At 43.0% G+C, this 7,390-nt stretch overlaps 1 pseudogene; it reads right to left on the bottom strand.

The window, feature by feature from the left end:
* Window positions 1-2,838: 2,838 nt before the first annotated feature.
* On the bottom strand, window positions 2,839-6,148 carry LOC127161072 (uncharacterized; annotated as a pseudogene).
* Between the last annotated feature and the right edge of the window lie 1,242 nt (window positions 6,149-7,390).

Raw genomic sequence — 7,390 nt, 5'->3', positions numbered from 1 at the left:
TCAAAACGGAAAGCAACAGAACTTTTCTCTTTCAAAAAATGTGAATATTTTGCTTGTAATATTTGGTTTATGCTTTGAATGTTAATTGTTTAGAATCAGTTAAAAAATAATAGTAAAAAATACGTAAAAATTATAATTAATTCCTAAATTCGTATTATTGAATGAAAAATTCACACTACTGTTACTAACTCTGTACTTTCTTCGGCTGCACCAGTGCTTTAAAGGTGATAATATTGATGAGGCTCAGACTATAAACACTCATTAAACAAGCCATTCAGAATCAGCAGCAGATCATCTCACTTTATTCTGAGTGCTTGCTGGTATAAAATGTAGCCTATAATTTGTAATGCATCTAAATTTTCTTAATAACTACTTTTATAACAAACCGACAAATAACAAAATATTTTTCTTTGACAGAAACACAGATATCAGCGTACATGATGAAAACCAGAAATTATCGTAAAATGTTGCTTACGTGCAAAGTGTATTTTACAATTGAGTAAGCAGTCGAAATAGCCTGAATTTCTCACCTCAGAAGACTCGATGCTGACTGAGCGCCCGTGAGAAATCAACTGTAAATAATGAAAAACGCGCCAATACTGCTATATACTGCTTTTATAGAGGCAAAACATATATAAAACATCCTATCAAATACAACAAGGACAATATATCTTTGTATGTTTTTGTTTGTAATTGTTGTGGGTTTATAACTGTATTATTACAGTCCAGCATAAATCACACTATGAAACACAGTAAATAGAAAATACTACAACTACCAAACAGAGTATAATATAACAAAATTATGACTACTTTGCAAATCCACAATACAAAAATTAAAGTAATCAGTGAAGCTCGCAGTGCCCTCTTTTGGTGATAATAATAACTACACGATTGCTTCGATAACCAGTATTTTTTACAGTATTTTTTTGCTGGATGTTCTGAAAAAAAAAGTGGTGTAAATCGGGGGCATTTCTGTGGACAGGTCACCAAAAACCAGGACTGTCTCCAGAAAATGTGGTCATCTTGTTACCCTATTAAAAAAAAAAAAAAAAAAAAAGAATAAGAAAAGAAAGAAGCCCAGAATGCAAACAATATGGCTTTTAAATGTAACCAAAATTATTTTTTTTATAAAAAAACAAAAAAACAAAAAAAAAAAAAAAAACGTTAAGTCATAATTATGAGAAACTTTCTCATAATTATGACTTAGTATCTCGTAATAATGAGAAACTTTCTCGTAATAATGAGTTAAAAAGTAATAAGATTCTGAAAAAAATAAATTCGTAATAACGAGAAACTTTCTCATAATAATGAGAAACTTTCTCGAAATAATGAGAAACTTTCTGGAAATGATGACTTAGTATCTTGAAATAATGAGAAACTTTCTCATAATAATGACTTAGTATCTCGAAATAATGAGAAACTTTCTCGTAATAATGAGAAACTTTCTCATAATTTTGACTTAGTATCTCGTAATAATGAGAAACTTTTCTATAATAAAACCATGGTTAATCTTCATAAGGGGTGACGGCTTAACGAAATGAAATAACAATTGTCGTCATCATTAAATGTACTGGTTGGGACATTCTAAAAAAAATCTTATGGTGAAGCCCAGTGGTGTAATGCAAGAGATCAGTCGGCTTTGCGTATACCCTCTTCTAAATTCACTCTGATGTGTCTTGCATAAATCAATCAAAGCCAAAATCATGACAGTCCACCACATTAAGAACTAATCCAATCGCACGGGAATAAATGCAAATATTTCCTAAAAACACCCGTAAAGACACTGAAGCGGTCAGGACAGTAGCGTCGGCTTCCTTTGAAATATGATTGCGCCCGCGCCCGCTTCGTCCCGCAGCCCAGTCAGAGAGGATGCCGACAGTGACAGAAATGACACCTGTTCATGCGAGAACACGCCGGGGGTTGCGCGCAAATTGGTAAAATAACAATTAATTATTGATTATTAATTTGAGTCAGTACACTGTTAAAAATAAATGTAATTTTACACGTAAATGTCGTTTTTTTGTTTTTACAGTATTTTACCTTTTTTTCATTATACGATGAAATACCTGTTGTTTTACAGATATTTTCTGTATTTTAAAGTTCCACTATTAAATTTACAGATAATTGCTTGTATTTTGATATTACATACATTTTCTTTTTTTTTTAAAGGAAATTTTCCATATTTTCACAGAGTAATTTAACATAAAATGTCATGTAATAATTAAAGATTATTCCTGTAAAAATAAGAAAAATCGAACCACATATCATTTAGTCAAAGTGTTTTTATTACCATTGAAGGTCGTTAATTATATGAAGGTTAATGTGAGTTTTTAAGGTCAAATAATAGTATTTGTATAGTATTTATAGTATTTGTAGTATTTGGGCGCGATTCAAATTTGCTGCTAGTTTAGCTCCGCCCACGACGGTTGGCTGAGTTGTTTCTGTATTGGACAACAAGGATGGAACGGCGCGCGGGAATGATTTGAATTTATTTCAGGCCATCCATTCGGAAATGTGTGAGAAAATAAGGCGCTATTTTTTCAGTGAGCCTGTTTCACCAACTACAACAAATTCTGACAATACTACAGCAGACATCATGACAACCACTGAGGTAAGTCTTTCACACAACATGTAAACAATATTTTTATAGTGTAGCTGCGCATTTGTGTTATTTAGTTTTGAAGCTAGTTTCAGAAACATCTCCTGATGCTCGACCTTGGACACATCATCAGTGTTGTTTCCTGGACTCACGGGGTGTTTCGGGTCTTGCAACAGACACCCTCCTCCAGACGACCCGACCGAGGCTGATCAGACCCCGGCCTGTGTCCCAGTGGCATGCTACCGCCCCCACCGTTCTCCCCTCTTCAACCAGAGCCATCTGGATGCTTTCTCCACTGCCTCCACATTGTTACTTATGGCTCTTCTTCGGTTGACGCCTGTTATGCCCAGTGTACCATAGGCCTTGCTCAGGGTATGGCTGGCAAATCCCCGACTGCCTACTTCCACTGGCATACACCTGGTCCTCCACCCATTTATCCGACACTGCTCCACCAGCTCCTGATATTTTTCCCTCTTTCTCTCCTGAGCCTCCTCCATCCTCTCCTCCCAGGGCACTGTTAGCTCTAGCAAGATTAACTGTCTTGTGGCCTCAGAGACCAAGATGATATCAGGTCTCAGTGTGGACTGGTCTCGGGTCTCACCCAGTCTCGGGCCGTGGAGAGCAACCCAGCAGAGCAGCTCTTTGATGTTTTCTCTGGACTTTGTCCTTCCTTGATGAAGTGAATGGCCTTGGCTGTGGCTTGGCGGTATCAGCTGTCCTTGATCCCCTTGCTGATTGCCTCAGCAATTGACTTAAGGACCTGATCGTGTCTCCACCGATACCGGCCCTCGCCTAGTGCCTTTGAGCAGCTGCTCAAGATGTGTTCTAGTGTCCCTGGCTTGGAACACAGCGGGCATGCAGGTGTCTCTACTCTGCCCCATGTGTACAGGTTAGATGGACTGGGAAGAATGTCGTAGACCCCTTGGATCAAGAACCTGATTCTCTGGGGGTTCCATGTCCAGATGTCCTTCCAGGTGACATTCCGCTCCATCGCCTGCTCCCACTTCATCCAGGCACCTTGCTGCCGCATGGCCACTGCTCTGCTGGTTCTCTCCTCCTCAACTGAAGTACGCACCTCCTCCTCCACCAACCTCTGCCTCTCCCTCCCGCTGGCCAAGTTGTACCGGGTTGCTGTTAGGCTCCCAAGTCCGGCTCTGCCTTGCGCTACTGACCCAAGGATGGCCTTGTGCTTCAGCCGAGTTTCAGCTTGTTGGACTGCCTCTGCTGTCCTCCACTTCCTCCCTGTCCTAACGACAATCCCTGCCCCGGACACTTTCGCATCTCTGGATCCAGAATACATCAAGTATTCCCGTGCCCGTGCCACAATGAACTCCTCCCTGACTGAGCCAAAAGGAAGTCTGAGCTTGTTGGTCTTCCCATACAGAGCGATGTTACTTAAGCTGCGTGGCAATCCCAGCCATCTGCGTAGATAGCTGCTCACCTTCTGCTCAAAACCTTCAACCACCGTCATGGGGACCTCATAGATGAGCAGGGGCCAGAGGAGTCTTGGGAGGATTCCATGTTGGTAGACCCAAGCCTTGAATCTTCCTGGGAGCCCTGATCTATCCACTGCTCTCAACCAACCCTCCATATCAGTGCTGGTTTCCCTGATGGAGTCTCTGTCATTGAGGCTACAGTTAAAGGCCTTCCCGAGGCTCTTTACTGGTTTCTCAGTGAATGATGGGATTTGATGTTGTCCCAGCCTGAAGCGGAATTCATCTGTGACTTTCCCCTTCTTTAGCACCAAGGATCTGGATTTTTCAGGTTTAAAGCTCATGCGTGCCCATACCATGAGCCTCTCCAACCCTTGGAGGATCCATCTTGCTCCTGGTACCGCGGTTGTTGTCACCGTGATATTGTCCATGAAGGCTCTGATGGGAGGTTGCCTTACTCCAGACTTGCTGAGGGGGCCTCTACACTCTATCTCAGCTGCCTTGACCATCATGTTCATTGCCAGCGCAAAGAGGGTCACTGAGATGGTACAACCAGTGATTATCCCTACCTCAAGCTGGTGCCAATCTGATGTTAACTGGCCAGAGGAGACTCTTAAGCTGAACTTGCTGTAATAGTCCAGAATGAGGCCTTTCACCTTCTGGGGTACGTGATGTTTCTCCAGTGCGACCTCCACCAGCTTGTGGGGTATTGAGCTGTATGCATTCGTGAGGTCTAGCCACAGCACCACCAGGTCCCCCTGCCTTCTCTTGCCTCACTGATGAGCTGGGTTACCACGCCTGTGTGTTCCAGGCAACCTGGGACCCCTGGTATACCTCCCTTCTGCACAGACATGTCGATGTATTTATTGCTCAACAGGAAGTTGGAGAGTCTCTTAGCCACAATGCTGAAGAATATTTTGCTCTCCACGCTAAGCAAGGAGATGACCCGAAACTGGTCGATGTTCTCAGACTTCTCCTCTTTTGGGATGTACACTCCCTCAGCGTACCTCCATGACTGGGCGATCTTCCCTCTTCTCCAGATAACTTTCAAGGCCTTCCAGAGCCTGTGTCAAAGCTTTGGGCAGTTCTTATATACCTTGTAAGGCACTCCACTCGGGCCTGGTGCTGAGCTTGACCTTGCTCTCCTCACCACTTCCTCCACTTCACTCTGGCAGGGCTCCTTCAGGTTGAACTCTGATGTGGGCTCTGGTGGTATCAGCAGTGCATCGCATGGCCCCAGCGGTCGTTCTCTGTTTGGGTCAGAGTAAGTGGCCTTGAGGTGGTTATTAATAGTGTCCTTGGAGCAGGTGAGTTGGCCAGTCCTCTTTTGTCCAAGGAGCTGCTTGGTCAACTTGAAAGGGTTGGCCAAGAATGCTGCCCTCTTCCTTGCTCTCTCTTTCCGCCTCCTCCTGTGGGACTCTGCCCTACAAAGGGTCAAGAGTTGTTTCCTCAGGATTCCTCTCAGATCTACAAGGCCAACCCTCTCTTCTTCCCCTGCTGCCTTATACTGCCTCTTCAGTAGCTTGAGCTCTTCCCTGAGACATTTAATTTTCCTTACTCTGTGGCTTTGAGTGTATGCCGATGGAGTGGGTTTGGATGTCACAGTTCCGAATCGCTCAGCTGCAAAGTTCACTATGAGTGTGGTCATTGTTAACAGTCGATGGTCCACATCCCCCTTGCCTGTCACTTCCAGGATCTGGTTCACGTCCTCGGCGAACTGGTGCCACTCAGCTTTCTTTAAGGCTTGAGGCCACTGGATCCTTGGTTGAGCCAAAGGGCCACAGTCAGTTCTTGTGGCTGCCGCTTGCTGGTATTGGGGGCTCTGTGAGCTGTCAGAAGGTACTGTCACTTGAGGGCAGCCTAGCATGGCATGCGAGTGGCTGGCAGCAGATGTTGGCGACACTAGGAGGCTCTGGGCACTATGGGTTGCCTCCAGGCCTGGCTCCTCCTGCGTCTTACCAGAAGTTGTGACTTCTGTGCGTTGTGTCGTCGTCACTGCTGCTTTCAGACATCTCATCCTGCCTTGATGGATTCTTAAGCCCCTCTCGTTCTTGCAGCTCTTGCCGCAGATGCACTGTACTGTCGTTGTCGTTGTTCCATTATCCTGTGTCGTCATTCTTAGGTCTGTCCTATTGGGGTGCTCATTTTCCCCCCCTCTCGGGCACCCCTGGGGGTATCTCTCCTTTGTTGCTAAATTAGCAACAAGCTTTAGTAAACTTGTTATTCGTATCAAAATCCGTTCGAGTGTATATAACGTTAAAAGGTCTTTGCTTATCCGGAAGTACCCGGCAGTTTTTCAAACTCTAAAAATGCGGGACATTTTAAGGCTGCGTCCGAAAGCTCTAAAATGCTGCCTTCGGAGGCAGCATTCCAAGGCAGGAAGGCATCAAGGCACATCCAAATTCTAATTCTGCTTCACTTCCTGTCTCCGGAGGTACCTTCATCTGATGGAATTTTGAAGGCAGCATAGATGTATCCTTCGCTGCCTTCGATTTCCCACAATTCTGTGCATGTGCGTCATATAGGCTATATAAATAAAGATATTCTGGTGAAATTAGACTTGTTACTTTATATAATAGATGAGGTCTTGACCATGATATACTTTATGAATAGTAATAGTGTAAAAAGCATAATAAATAATATTGTTTGTAATAATAGTTTTTTTAAAAAAAAAGGTTAAAAGGGTTCAAATGAGTACTTAGTGAATAAGAATAATATTTACAATATACTACCAATAATAACGAAACAGCCACTAATAACAATGATCTGTTCTGCAATATTACTTGCATCAGTGCTTTTATTTATTTAAGCAAAAAGTAGCTGCCATTCTCAGTCGTCTTCTCTGACGCACAGACCTTCGGTGGATAATGACATTGAGGTCTTTATGTATTAATTCTCCAAAATCTGCAACTTAACCGTTAGGTAACCTAACGGCGTCACGTTCTGCTGCCTCTGAAGTCTGTTCGAAACTGTTTCTAGAGTTTCCTTTGCAGCCTTCGAAGTCACTGTCTGATAAGGCAGCAAGGCAGCAAGTCCGCTGACTAGGCTTTCGGACGCAGCCTTTGAAACGCTGAAGGTGGCTAACGTTACCTAAGTGATATCAAAAACGTTTTTAGAGCGAATTCAGTAGGCTGTACACTTTATTGATTATGAATATGAACGCAGCATGATAATGTTAAATCGCGAGGTATGCGCTTTTCACCTTTTATATTCTCCTGTACATATGTTTTTTTTTTAAGTACTCAGAATTTGGTCCTCCATGGTTTTCTATGGGAAAACGTTCAATCTAACTTGGAATTAAAAAGCGTTGCATTCAAATTCTGGGCGCATTTGCTCGTCTACATCTATATTATGCACG

The sequence above is a fragment of the Labeo rohita genome, unplaced genomic scaffold (assembly GCF_022985175.1).
Source record: "Labeo rohita strain BAU-BD-2019 unplaced genomic scaffold, IGBB_LRoh.1.0 scaffold_54, whole genome shotgun sequence".
Lineage (NCBI taxonomy): Eukaryota > Metazoa > Chordata > Actinopteri > Cypriniformes > Cyprinidae > Labeo > Labeo rohita.
The sequence above is the reverse complement of the archived record's forward strand: the minus strand, read 5'-3'. Positions and strand labels throughout refer to the sequence as shown.